Here is a 15,656-nt window from a genome sequence, read left to right as displayed (position 1 = left end):
TCACTGTCCCCATCGGGGCTCACAATCTAAATTCCCTATCAGTCTTTGGAGGGTAGACGAAAACCAGAGAACCACCAGGAGGAAACCCACGAAACATGGGGAGAACATACAAACTCCTGGCAGATGTCGTCCTTGGTGGGATTTGAACCCAGGACTCCAGTGCTACAAGGCTGCAGTGTTATCAACTAAACCTCCATGCTGTCCTATATATAGTACAGTGCTAACCACTGAGCCACCATGCTGACCTACATATAGTACAGTATTCACCACTGAGCCACCACGCTGTCCTAAATATAGTTTAATGCTAACTACTGAGCCACCAATGAACTGGAGCCTTGGAAAAGTTCCCACGCTCGAGTTCATATGAGGACATCCAGCAGAGGGCGCATCACCGCAACTCAAGGTAAGTACAGATCATCGTGCTTTCCTTTCAGTACCCGGGGGTTTACAGGCGAGTGCTTTAGCACAGCTCCTGGCTGTAAAATGATTTAACCCCTTCAGATGGATTTACTTCGTGGGACGTGACATCATCTGAAGGTATGTATATTGTTGGTTTATTATTTTTCAGAGCGAGGGTCTTCAGGTGGATTGAGAGAGCAATAAAATATTAAAACAACCTGTGTGTTTATTTCATTAACATACTTTTTAATAATGTGAGTGTGTTTTCTTAATCCTTTCATACAATTGGATTAATAATGGATAGGTGTCATAATTGACGCCTCTCCATTATTAATCTGGCTTAATGTCACCTTACAATAGCAAGGTGACATTAACCCTTCATTACCCCATATCCCACTGCTACACGAGAGTGGGAAGAGAGTGGCCAAGTGCCAGGATAGGCGCATCTTCCAGATGTGCCTTTTCTGGGGTGGCTGGGGTCAGATGTTTGTAGCCGGGGGGGCCAATAACCATGGACCCTCTCCTGGCTATTAATATCTGCCCTCAGTCACTGGCTTTACCACTCTGGCGGAGAAAATTGCGCGGGAGCCCACGCCAATTTTTTCCGCCATTTAACCCTTTATTTTAGCAGCTACAGCGCCCAAATTTTGCACATACACACTACTAACATTAGTAGTGTGGAATATGCAAAAAAAAAGGGGATATGAGATGGTTTACTGTATGTAAACCATGTCTCATATCCTGTCGGGTTTGTGAAGGAGAAATGAAAGGCCGGCAATTGAATTACCGACTTTTCACATATCTCGCGCTGAATTAAATATAAATACAGAATATACACTCACCGGCCACTTTATTAGGTACACCATGCTAGTAACGGGTTGGACCCCCTTTTGCCTTCAGAACTGCCTCAATTCTTCGTGGCATAGATTCAACAAGGTGCTGGAAGCATTCCTCAGAGATTTTGGTCCATATTGACATGATGGCATCACACAGTTGCCGCAGATTTGTCGGCTGCACATCCCAAAGATGCTCCATACAAGGCAGGATGGATCCATGCTTTCATGTTGTTTACGCCAAATTCTGACCCTACCATCCGAATGTCGCAGCAGAAATCGAGACTCATCAGACCAAGCAACATTTTTCCAATCTTCTACTGTCCAATTTCGATGAGCTTGTACAAATTGTAGCCTCAGTTTCCTGTTCTTAGCTGAAAGGAGTGGTACCCGGTGTGGTCTTCTGCTGCTGTAGCCCATCTGCCTCAAAGTTCGACGCACTGTGCGTTCAGAGATGCTCTTAGGCCTACCTTGGTTGTAACGGGTGGTGATTTGAGTCACTGTTGCCTTTCTATCAGCTCGAACCAGTCTGCCCATTCTCCTCTGACCTCAACAAGGCATTTCCGCCCACAGAACTGCCGCTCACTGGATTTTTTTTCTTTTTCGGACCATTCTCTGTAAACCCTAGAGATGGTTGTGCGTGAAAATCCCAGTAGATCAGCAGTTTCTGAAATACTCAGACCAGCCCTTCTGGCACCAACAACCATGCCACGTTCAAAGGCACTCAAATCACCTTTCTTCCCCATACTGATGCTCGGTTTGAACTGCAGGAGATTGTCTTGACCATGTCTACATGCCTAAATGCACTGAGTTGCCGCCATGTGATTGGCTGATTAGAAATTAAGTGGTAACAAGAAGTTGGACAGGTGTACCTAATAAAGTGGCCAGTGAGTGTATATATATATGTGTCTCAATGACATATATATATATATACTGTATATATGTTTTAACGAACATTTGAGCACATAAATCCATTAGATGTCGGTTTTGCAAGCCTGCGAGAAAATATCGCAGTACGGATTACATACGGAGGATGCCATGCGCAAAATACGCTGACACACCCTGCCTACGGAGGACATACGGATCACTATTTTGGGGACTTTTCTGCGTATTACGGCTGTAAAAAACAGACCGTATTTACATACGCTGAGTGTGAGGCCGGCCTTAAACACAAACTCATGGTTAAAATTGTCGGTCCCCCTCGTTTAATGACAGAAAAACCCTCAATGGTCAATATCTTGAATCTGACAAAATAAATAAAAGATCTATGAAAATGAACAGATGAAGGTCAGACATTGCTTTTCCACAGAATTTAAGAAAAAATAAACCTCATGAAATCGTCCTGGACAGAAATAATGGGACCCCTGATAATAATGTGACAACAGGGACATGTTAGATCGCGGTGTGTCCACTAACTATCATCACAGGGGTCTACAGTCCTGGAGTCAGTGAGTGGCCGGTATATAGGGCTACAGATCCTCACTGTGCTGTGTGGTGACATGGTATGTATCACACTCAACATGGACCAGAGGAAGCGAAGGAGAGAGTCATCTCAGGAGATTAGGAAGAAAACTATAGGCAAACATGTTACAGGTAAAAGTCATAAGACCTTCTCCGAGCAGCCTGATGTTCCTGTGACTACAGCTGCACATATTATTCAGAGATGTAAGATCCATGGACTGTAGCCGACCTCCCTGGACGTGGCCGCAGGAGGAACATTGGTGACAAACCAAAGAGACGGATAATACGACTGGTAACAGAAGAACTGTGCTGTGTCACGAAGAGACTGTCCAAGTGTGACCTGACCCGACGGGTGGTTGGTCACAAAACGGCGGAACTCACAAGGGAACACAATAACATCGGTGGGCTCAGCGATAGGAAATGGACACCTCCTGCACTCTCCTAGGGATGCGCCCTAATCTTCCTGACCTCCCTGTACAGGTTCTTTCAACCTGTCGCCAAGCAGGATACCTCAGCCTTCGCCCTGCACCGATCCCTGGGTAGGGAATGGGCAGGTGAGAGCACTAACACATCACCAAGGGAAAGAAAGACAAACAAGGTAAAACAACACTTAGCCCATTGCTGCACCGCACAGCAGAGTAATGCACCAGGTATGAATATTCAGCAGAAGAACCACCGCACTCAGAAAACTCCTTCCACCTGCTTGGTTGATCTCCAGCAGGACCTGTACAACCAACAGTCAGCTGATGCATCAGGTGACCTTATGAAGGATGGTGGGAGTGGTCACCACCCACATCAGCTGACCCAGCAGCAATGCAATTACACCAGCAGCCACCAGGGGGGGCAGAAAGGAAAAAAGGTTTTAATCAGAGGGAAACCAGATCCGCCACAGATCCAAACCTGACCCACTGACTACATCTGACCTTATGATGGGAGATTAGCCTGTTGTATACCTTGGTTGTAAACTATAACTTACTGTATATGTACATACCTGGTGTTCCAACCTCACTTATTTACATTTTAGGCAGCAGTCAGCTGGTTCCCCTGGACTGCTTGCGGCACGGCTCGGGGTGGCAATGGGGAGCTGTTTGCTCTTAATATTGAAAATGGCTCCACACTAACAGAGGTATCAACGGGATAATTTTTGGCAAGGGCAGCAGTCCACTGGGTTCCCCTGGACCGATTGCGGTGCGGCTGGGGGTGGCAATGTGCAGCTGTTTGTATATTGGGTAGAGCTTTTAATGGCTCCTTATTTATAGTATCTCTTTATATAGACTCAATACTGTTACGGTAGTAGTAAGTGGGTTTAAGAAGCGATTCCTGCACAGCTATTGTCTATAGTGGTGGTTTCTAGAACCAAAAACTGTGACTTGGAGAATTATTAGCGCTGCCTACGATACATATATATATATATATATATATATATAATAATATATGGTTTATTGGAGGCAGGACAGATGTCATTATGCAGGGATTCAGACGGTGGCCTTTATTATGGTGCAGCTTTCACATTCCCCATGATGGGAGTCTCTTTGCAGGATGTCAATGACGGTTATTTTGCTTTACTCTCAGTATTATCCATCCTAAGGCTGGGGTCACACTTGGCGTAAGACAATACGCCACGTATTATACGTCCGTACTACGGCCGTAATACAGAGAAATGTTCCCAAAATATTGATCCGTAGTCAGGGTGTGTCAGCGTATTTTGCGCATGGCATCCTCCGTATGTAATCCGTATGGCATCCGTACTGCGAGATTTTCGCGCAGGCTTGCAAAACCGACATCTAATGGATTTATGTGCTCAAATGTTTGGGAAAACATATATACAGTATATATATATATATATATATGTCATTGAGACACATATATATATATATATTCTGTATTTAGATTTCATTCAGCGCGATATCTGTGAACAGCCGGTAATTCAATTGCCGGCTTTTCATTTCTCCTGCACAAACCCGACAGGATATGAGACATGTTTTTGAAAAAACTGACCGTCACATCCATACATAGACTAAGTGTGAACAGGTGCTGAACCTAGAGTAACCAACTCATATACAGTCAAGTAAAAAAGGCAGCACACTGCAGCGCTAAGACATGCAAACATGAAACATGAAAACTGAACTGCAATACTGCACTAGAAATATGAAAAATGAGAAATTTTTCATATTTCTAGTGCAGTATTGCAGTTCAGTTTTCATGTTTGCATGTCTTAGCGCTGCAGTGTGCTGCCTATTTTACTTGACTGTATATGAGTTGGTGACTCTAGGTTCAGCACCTGTTCACACTTAGTCTATGTTTGGATGTGACGGTCAGTTTTTTCAAATATATTATTTAGCCTTCTGACTGAGCACTCCGCCTCCTAGCCTCAGGTGTTTTAATTACAGCAGGTCCAGTACCCCTCCACAGAGAGAGAGAATATGAGTCTAGGAAGAGGTTTTTCACAGGTACCCATTCACATGGAGACGTTTATTCTCAGCGAGGTAGGCAAGCATAGGACCTGATATAAGAGAGATGCCGTAAAGGGGCTATCAGGTACACATAAAATTGGCCATTTTTATGCGCTAAACGCTCTCATTTTTCATATTTCTAGTGCAGTATTGCAGTTCAGTTTTCATGTTTCATGTTTGCATGTCTTAGCGCTGCAGTGTGCTGCCTTTTTTACTTGACTGTATATGAGTTGGTTACTCTAGGTTCAGCACCTGTTCACACTTAGTCTATGTATGGATGTGACGGTCAGTTTTTTCAAATATATTATTTAGCCTTCTGACTGAGCACTCCGCCTCCTAGCCCAGGTGTTTTAATCGCAGCAGGTCCAGTACCCCTCCACAGAGAGAGAGAATATGAGTCTAGGAAGAGGTTTTCACAGGTACCCATTCACATGGGGACGTTTATTCTCAGCGAGGTAGGCAAGCATAGGACCTGATATAAGAGAGATGCCGTAAAGGGGCTATCAGGTACACATAAAATTGGCCATTTTTATGCGCTAAACGCTCTCATTTTTCATATTTCTAGTGCAGTATTGCAGTTCAGTTTTCATGTTTCATGTTTGCATGTCTTAGCGCTGCAGTGTGCTGCCTTTTTTACTTGACTGTGAGGATATGAGACATGATTACATACAGTAAACCATCTCATATCCCCTTTTTTTTGCATATTCCACACTACTAATGTTAGTAGTGTGTATGTGCAAAATTTCAGCGCTGTAGCTGCTGAAATAAAGGGTTAAATGGCGGAAAAAATTGGCGTGGGCTCCCGCGCAATTTTCTCCGCCAGAATGGTAAAGCCAGTGACTGAGGGCAGATATTAATAGCCAGGAGAGGGTCCATGGTTATTGGCCCCCCCGTGGCTAAAAACATCTGCCCCCAGCCACCCCAGAAAAGGCACATCTGGAAGATGCGCCTATTCTGGCACTTGGCCACTCTCTTCCCACTCCCTGTAGCGGTGGGATATGGGGTAATGAAGGGTTAATGTCACCTTGCTATTGTAAGGTGACATTAAGCCAGATTAATAATGGAGAGGCGTCAATTATGACACCTATCCATTATTAATCCAATTGTATGAAAGGGTTAAAAAAACACACACACACATGATTTAAAAGGATTTTAATGAAATAAACACAGCGGTTGTTGTAGTAATTTATTGCTCTCTCATTCCATTTTCAGACCCTCGCTTGGCAAAACAATAAACACACAAGATACATACCCTCAGCTGAACCGTCACGTCCCACGAAGTAATCCATCTGAAGGGGTTAACTAATATTACAGGCATGAGCTGCGATAAACCACTCGCTCGTACCTGTAATCCCCGGGTGCTGAAAGGAAAGCAGTGATCTGTACTTACATTCAGTCGCAGTGATGCGCCCCTGCTGGATGTTCTCATGAACTGCAGCCTGGGAACTTTTTCCCACGCTCCAGGTCATATGAGGACATCCACCAGGGGGCGCATCACCGCGACTGAAGGAAATGTAGGTCAATGACCTATAGTTACCTTCAGTCGCGGTGAGGCGCCCTCTGGTGGATGTCCTCATATGACCTGGAGCGTGGGAAAAAGTTCCCAGGCTGCAGTTCATGAGAACATCCAGCAGGGGCGCATCACCGCGACTCAATGTAAGTACAGATCCAGCTTTCCTTTCAGTACCCGGGGATTACAGGCACGAGCGAGTGGTTTATCGCAGCTCTGCCTGTAATATTAGTTAACCCCTTCAGATGGATTACCTCGTGGGACGTAATCTGACATCAGAAGGTATGTATCTTGTGCGTTTATTATTTTGCCAAGCGAGGGCCTGGAAATGGATTGAGAGAGCAATAAATTATTACAACAACCGCTGTGTTTATTTCATTAAACTACTTTTAAATCGTGTGTGTGTGTGTGTGTTTTTTAACCCTTTCAAACAATTGGATTAATAATGGATAGGTGTCATAATTGACGCCTCTCCATTATTAATCTGGCTTAATGTCACCTTACAATAGCAAGGTGGCATTAACCCTTCATTACCCCATATCCCACCGCTACAGGGAGTGGGAAGAGAGTGGCCAAGTGCCAGAATAGGCGCATCTTACAGATGTGCCTTTTCTGGGGTGGCTGGGGGCAGATGTTTGTAGCCAGGGGGGCCAATAACCATGGACCCTCTCCTGGCTATTAATATCTGCCCTCAGTCACTGGCTTTACCACTCTGGCGGAGAAAATTGCGCGGGAGCCCACGCCAATTTTTTCCGCCATTTAACCCTTTATTTCAGCAGCTACAGCGCTGAAATTTTGCACATACACACTACTAACATTAGTAGTGTGGAATATGCAAAAAAAAGGGGGATATGAGATGGTTTACTGTATGTAAACCATGTCTCATATCCTGTCGGGTTTGTGCAGGAGAAATGAAAAGCCGGCAATTGAATTACCGACTTTTCACTAACAGCGCTGCGTATTTCTCGCAAGTCACACTGCTGGTCCGTGTGGAATCCGTATTTTTCTCGCCCCCATAGACTTTCATTAGCGTTTTTTTTGCGCAATACGCTGACAAACGCAGCATGCTGCGATTTTGTACGGCCGTAGAACGCCGTATAATACTGAACCGTAATATACAGCTAATAGGAGCAGCCCCATTGAGAATAATTGTGCCGTTTATTTTGCGAGTTTTACGGACGTAATTTCTGCGCTCTTACGTCCGTAAAACTCGCTAGTGTGACGCCGGCCTAATTTGGGAGAGTTGCATTGATTGTTACTTGTAGGCACAGTATTTCCATAGCATGTACAAATGGCCTCTTGGCGGTTTAGGAGTCAGGTGGAAGTTGCGGACAAGTTAAGGTGGACTCATTTTAATTAATAGAGGAGGTAAAAACCTCTAGTGGTGAGCAGGCTCGGCTTTGGTGGTCTCAAGGACGTTGTAATGGTAACGTCAATCTGGGGCGGGCACAGTGGTTAAGCACAGGAGGATAATAGGGTCATTGGTGCCCTGAAAGTTTACTGGCTGTGCCCCTTTATGGCCGTCTGTCCTGGCTTACCCGGAAAGAGTCTAGCTTTGTTCTGTCCCCACATGAGGCGAATGGAGGTGTCGTTGACTAATGAGGGTTGTGAGAGAGAGAGAGAATCGTACCTTCGTATTTCCTCATTGTGAGGCAGACAGGACCAATGCTGCTCAGCGTCCGAAGAGATGATGCACTCCAGGAATTGTGCAATCCAGACTAGTTTATTTGGAATTACCACAAAAATACAACCAGTATACTGTGCTATATTAAAAGATAATCTTTATTGAACAAAACTACAAATACCTGTAGCCACAATTACAATTCTTATTAATCTCAGATACCAACAGGTATAATGGTGTATGTCACTACTTGATAGGTCTAGGAAAATACATCAACCCTGTATTGATCTACCATTTATATGAAAAAAGTGCTTAGTGCTATTTCACTGTGAAAACCCCAGGTGGCGTCCTGACATCATAGACACCTATATAACCATGGGATAACGTAACCGCAATAAAATACACTTACATAACAGGGTAACCTTGACAGCGTGGTTTTCCTAAGCGCCCCAACGCGCATTTCGTTCCTTCATCAGGAGGCGAACGCTATAGGGCAGGTGCATGCGTATTAAATAGGAGCTGATATCCAATAGGGAAACTAATTTTCTACTCTACACAGCTACGTGTAATCGGGAATATACCTCACATCCGGTGCCTGGTGCGCGTGCGCCAACATCCGTCTCCCAGGTACCATGGTTTGCGGCCGTGGAACGCAAGCCTGACCTGGCCCGTCATAGAGACGGCGCAGGCGCCCTGCTCCTATTGGCCGCTCGTCATAGCACCGACAGACGTGACGACCATGCACGCGTCGCATCGTCACGTCTGTCGGTGCTATGACGAGCGGCCAATAGGAGCAGGGCGCCTGCGCCGTCTCTATGATGGCCCAGGTCAGGCTTGCGTTCCACGGCCGCAAACCATGGTACCTGGGAGACGGATGTTGCCGCCCGCGCACGCGCACCAGGCACCGGATGTGAGGTATATTCCCGATTACACGTAGCTGTGTAGAGTAGAAAATTAGTTTCCCTATTGGATATCAGCTCCTATTTAATACGCATGCACCTGCCCTATAGCGTTCGCCTCCTGATGAAGGAACGAAACGCGCGTTGGGGCGCTTAGGAAAACCACGCTGTCAAGGTTACCCTGTTATGTAAGTGTATTTTATTGCGGTTACGTTATCCCATGGTTATATAGGTGTCTATGATGTCAGGACGCCACCTGGGGTTTTCACAGTGAAATAGCACTAAGCACTTTTTTCATATAAATGGTAGATCAATACAGGGTTGATGTATTTTCCTAGACCTATCAAGTAGTGACATACACCATTATACCTGTTGGTATCTGAGATTAATAAGAATTGTAATTGTGGCTACAGGTATTTGTAGTTTTGTTCAATAAAGATTATCTTTTAATATAGCACAGTATACTGGTTGTTTTTTTGTGGTAATTATATCGTGGTCAGTTATATGTGCCGTTGCATTATAAGGGGATTTTGTGTTGTGCTAGTTTATTTGGAAATCTGGACATACAGCGTATAACTGGTAATACAGTACTTTCTCCAGAAATGCAGGTGTAGACAAGGCACAGTAAGAGGTAGCACCAAGTAAGACTGCAAGTGTGAGCAGCAAGAGAGTGTGTGGTCGAAAGACTGATGCCTTCCTAAGCTTGGTTAAAACGTGTCCTCTCACAACAGCATGAAACTGAAAATGAAATGGCTGCCAGAGGAAGAGAAGACTTGACCCCTGAACTGGAAGTGGAAGACATGCCCACAAGAATTAATAAATAACAAGCTGCCATACGGAAAAAGGCCATTGGGTGGCAGCAGAGTAAAATATAACAACATACATAGAAACTGAAGAACATACATGAAGCAGCACACTCCCCGTCTGAAATTCCGTAAGGGATTTCACTATATTAATGTCCTTGAAATAAAGTCCAACAACCTAGAAAATGAAACCAAACATGCATGCAATGCAATAACAACTTTAAACGAGATAAGACATTACGTCAGTTCCTGAGATAATCCAAAGGAAAACCCATCTTCGGATCAGAGAAGCCGCACTAGGCCAAACTATCTCTGACCCAACTGTAATCCAATGGACAAAGTACTATTGCAGTGTTCTGTTCGTAGTTTATCCTACTGGAATGTGATAAGTAGAGAGTGGTTTTTGGCAGACGTGCCAACCATGACAGTCTTTGTCTCCATGTGAATTGTGATGAGATCTTGTAATGTGGACTAACCTTGCAATAGTCTTAACGAGTTTCATCCAATTGGAGAAGCGTTCGAAGCACTGGCAACCAAGGGTGGAGGTTGGTTTAGCGTTCGTGGCCAGAGCACTAACCTCGGAGCGGACATCTGGATCATCATCCGGATCCTGGATGCTGAAGACTTCCTGGACACATTCACTTCCCTTCTGTTCCAGCAGAAACCTTGGACCTGAAAGCCAAGAAGAGTTAGCAAAGGAATTTATGGACATAAGTCTAGTGGCATGGTGGGCTGGATTAAGTTCAGATGGGATATAGTGCCACTGTTCAGGTTTGGAAGACCTTATTCTCTCAATGTGGTTACTGACGTACATGTAGAAGTGCCTTGTTTGGTTGTAGATGTAACCTAAGACAACTTTATTGTCACTGTAGTATTGTACGTCATCTATGTGAGTGTCCAGCTCATGCTGAATAAAGTCTGCAAGTTCTACTGCAAGCATGGCCCCACAGAGTTCCAGCCTGGGAATAGTGTGGTCAGGCTTGGGGGCCAACTTAGCCTTGCCGAAACCAACATGATCTTGATTGATTGTTCAGGTAGGCAACAGCTGCAATGGCCTCCGTGGATGCATCCGAGAACACATGGAGTTCCGTCCTAGTGCTAGCAGCAAGTGAGATTCCGGCGTAGCATCTCGGTATATGGATTTCATCCAAAGCACACAAAGACTGCTTCCAGGTTTCCCATTTTGATTCCTTATCAGGAGGGAGAGGGGCATCACAGTCCTTGACGGTTTCAGATAGCCGTCTCAGAAGGGATTTACCTCATATGGTAATTGGTGCTACGAATCCCAGTGGGTCATATAGGCTATTTACCACTGACAGGACACCACGTTTGGTGAATGGTTTGTCTGCACAGTTGATTTGGAAACCGAAGGTGTCGGCTGACAGGTTCCACCTCAGGCCTAAGCTTCTCTGCACAGGCGGACGGTCTGGTCCTAGGTCTATGTCCTTGAATCCAGGTGCGTGGTCACTTGACTCAAAGGCTCTCATGACAGCCAGGCTGTTTGAAGCGATTTTGTGCAGTCTAAGCTTAGCTCGGTACAGCATACGTTGGGTTCTTTTAAGTAGGTCAATCGCTGCTTCTTCTGTGGGTAGAGATTTTAGTCCATCATCTATGTAGAAGTCTTTCTCTACAAAGTCTCTGGCGTCTGTTCCATACTCGGACTCTCCTTCTTGTGCGGTTCTCCGCAGGCCATATGTTGCCACTGCGGGTGAAGGGCTGTTCCCGAATACATGCACCCGCATGCGATACTCCACCATCTCTTTGCTGGGATCATTGTCCTTGTACCACAGGAACCTGAGGAAATTCCTGTGCTCCTCTCTGACTATGAAACAGTGGAACATCTGTTCAATGTCGGCGGTGATGGCAATGGGCTCTTTCCTGAACCTCATCAACACTCCTACTAGGTTGTTTGTCAGATTAGGACCTGTGAGGAGGTCATCATTGAGAGATATGCCTAGGATGTTTGGCGCTTGAATCAAAGACAACTCTAATTTGTTTAGGTTTCTTCGGGTGATATACTCCAAATGAGGGCAGGTACCAGCACTCCTCGTTTTCCTTTAAGGGAGGTGCTGGCTCCGCATGGTTGTTATGGAATATTTTGCCCATAAAGGTGACAATGTGTTCTTTCATCTCTGGTTTATTGCTTAGTGTGCGCTGGAGAGAGTTGAATCTGGACAAGGCTTGTTCACAATTGTTCGGGAGCCTTACCCTGGTAGCTCGGAAGGGTAGGGGAAAAACCCAATGATTAGTCTCGTCCTTAAGGAAATCATTGTCCAAATTCCTTGTCTTCCATAGACGGTGCTACTTTGTTGTCATCCTTAGTGGTATGAAACACCAATCTTCCCAGGTTGTCTGTATAGGGAGAAGGGATAACATCAGGCAGCTGTACAGGATCTGGAAGCTTTTCCTTCACCTCATAGTGATAAGGACATGGTTTGCAGAAAGTAGTGCGCCCGTCTCGGCGTACGTAGGTCTTAAAGGAATGGACTCCTGATCGGTCCAAGCATACATTTCCTATGACTACCCACCCCAAATCAAGTCTCTGGGCGTAGGGGGCGTAGTCAGGACCATTACACTGTTGGCGGACCTTATGTATCCTCAAATTGTCTCTGCCGAGTAGAAGTAGGATTTCAGCATCTGTGTCCAAAGGTGGGATAACGCTGGCTAGGTGCCTTAAGTGTGGAACGCAGCTTCCGGGGAAGGGATCTCATCCCTTTGGTCTGGTATTTGATCGCATTCGATTAGCGTAGGTAGGGGTATTTCTACATCTCCATTGACAGGGGAAGCAATGAAACCTTGTGCTCTTCTGCCGCTAGTCTCTATGCGCCCCAAGCAAGTATTCAGAGTGTAGGGCGTTGCTGGTCCCTTGATTCTAAAGGCTTCAAAGAACTTAGGTCCAGCTAGAGATCGATTACTTTGATCATCGATGATGGCATACATTTTTACTGCCTTCTCTGGTTGCCCTTCTGGATAGACTCTGATTAGGCATATCCTGGCACAGCATTTAGCACTTTGTTTCTCCCCACATACCTCTGAGCATGAGCAGGACACAGCTGTGGTGGACTTGGCGTGATTCTGTGGCTCCCCGCCATGGCTTGTAGCGGGACTAGAGGTAACTGCGACTGCTGGATCGCTGGGGCTGGGTGCAAGGCTGATGGGTGTCTGTCGCTGTGGCACTCTTCACACTTAATGGCAGATTTACAGTCCTTGGCCATGTATTCTGATGAAGCGCAGCACTTGAAACATACCCCAAGTTCGCTGAGGATTTTCTTGCGCTCCTGCAGGGTTTTCGACCTGAAGCCTCTACATTTTTTGAGTGAGTGTGGTCTTTCGTGAATGGGACACTCACGATTGAAAGACTTATCCCTCGACGGAATAGTGTACTGCTTATCGGCAGGTACTGCGGGTGGTGGCAGGTTAGTCTTTCTGACGCTTACACTGTTCCTCGAGTCCTTAGGTCTATGTGCGACGCTTTCATACCTTGATGAAGGTGTTGCTGGAGCTGCAGTGTTAGACTCCAGGAAGTCGAGGCTAGGGTCGTTCCTCATTTGACTTGTTCGTCAATGAACTTGCAGAACTGAATGAACGGAGGAAAAGTGACTTCATGTGACCTTTTATACCTGGAGATGCACACTGCCCACTTCTCTTGCACACTATGTGGCAGCTTTGAGACTATTGGGTTCACCCCATGGGCAGTGTCCAGGTAGCACAGTCCAGACAAACGAGGGTCTCTTTTAGCAAGTTCCAGCTCCTTAAGCAGGTCACTTAAGTCCAGAAGCTTGTGGGCTTCCTTAACCCCTTCGAGACATGCGCCGTACTATTACTGCACTGCCGGCACTGCATTTGGTCTCGCGCTGAGCGCCGCGGTGATCGGGTGCGGGTGTCAGCTGTATATGACAGCTAACACCCCGCAGCAATGCCCACGATCGGCGCTATCGCCGATCGCGGGCATTTAACCCCTCTGATGCCGCTGTCAATAGTGACAGCGGCATAGAGGGGGATCGCGCAGGGACGGGGGCTCCCTGCGCTCTCCCACCGGAGCAGCGCGATGAGATCGCGCTGCTTCGGTGACCTGGAAGGAGTCCCCAGATCCAAGATGGCCGCGGGACTCCTTCCGGGTCATGAAATGACCCTACTTGCCGGCGCCTGCTGAGAGCAGGCGCCGGCAAGCCTCTGTGACGTGCCTGTCAGATCGTTGATCTGACAGAGTGCTATGCACACTGTCAGATCAACGATCTGATCTACTACAATAAAAATAAAATATAAAATAAAAAAATCCCCAAATAAAGAAAAAAAAACATTTCCCAGAAAATCCATTTATTTATGTAAATTTAAAAAAAAAACAATAAAAGTACACATATTTGTTATCGCCGCGTCCGTAACGACCCGCTCTATAAAACTATCCCACTAGTTAACCCCTTCAATGAACACCGCAAAAAAAAAAAAAAAAAAACAAGGCAAAAAAACAACGCTTTATTATCATACCGCCAAACAAAAAGTGGAATAACGCGCGATCAAAAAGAAGGATATAAATAACCATGGTACCGCTGAAAACATCATCTTGTCCCGCAAAAACAAAGCCACCATACAGCATCATCAGCAAAAAAATAAAAAAGTTATAGCTCTCAGAATAAAGCGATGCAAAAACAGTTATTTTTTTATATAAAATAGTTTTTATTGTGTAAAAGCGCCAAAACATAAAAAAATGACATAAATGAGGTATCGCTGTAATCGTACTGACCCGACGAATAAAACTGCTTTATCCTTTTTACCAAATGCGGAACGGTATAAACGCCCCCCTAAAAGAATTTCAGGAATTGCTGGTTTTTGTTCATTCCGCCTCCCAAAAATCGGAATAAAAAGCGATCAAAAAATGTCATGTACCCGAAAATGTTACCAATAAAAACGTCAACTCGTCCCGCAAAAAACAAGATCTCACATGACTCTGTGGGCCAAAATATGGATAAATTATAGCTCTCAAAATGTGGTGATGCAAAAACTATTTTTTGCAATAAATAGCGTCTTTTAGTGTGTGACGGCTGCCAACCATAAAAATCCGCCCAAAAAAACGCTATAAAAGTAAATCAAATCCCCCTTCATCACCCCCTTAGTTAGGGAAAAATAATAAAATTTTAAAAAATATATTTATTTCCATTTTCCCGTTAGGCTACTTTCACACTAGCGTCGGTACGGGGCAGTCGCGCTGCGTCGGCCCGACGTACCGACGCATACTGTGCAAGCGTCGCACAACGGGGGAAGCGGATGCTGTTTTTCCACGCATCCGCTGCCCCATTGTGAGGTGCGGGGATGTGGGGGCGGAGTTCCAGCTGCGCATGCGCGGTCAGAAATGGTGGACCGTCGGCACAAAAAATGTTACATGTAATTTTGCTGCCGGCGGTCCGCCATAACACGACGCAACCGTTGCACGACGGTTGCGACATGTGTCAATACGTCGCAGTGCGTCGCTAATATTAGTCTATGGGGAAAAAATGCATCCTGCAGATGACTTTGCAGGATGCGTTTTTTCGCCAAAACGACGCATTGCGACGTATGCAAAAAAACACTAGTGTGAAAGTAGCGCTAGGGTTAGGACTAGGGTTAGGGTTAGGGTTGGGGTTAGGGCTAGGGTTAGGGCTGGGGTTAGGGCTAGGGTTAGGGCTGGGGTTAGGGTTGGGGT

Source organism: Ranitomeya variabilis, chromosome 1 (genome assembly GCF_051348905.1).
Source record: "Ranitomeya variabilis isolate aRanVar5 chromosome 1, aRanVar5.hap1, whole genome shotgun sequence".
Classification (NCBI taxonomy): domain Eukaryota; kingdom Metazoa; phylum Chordata; class Amphibia; order Anura; family Dendrobatidae; genus Ranitomeya; species Ranitomeya variabilis.
This window is presented reverse-complemented; position numbering follows the sequence as displayed.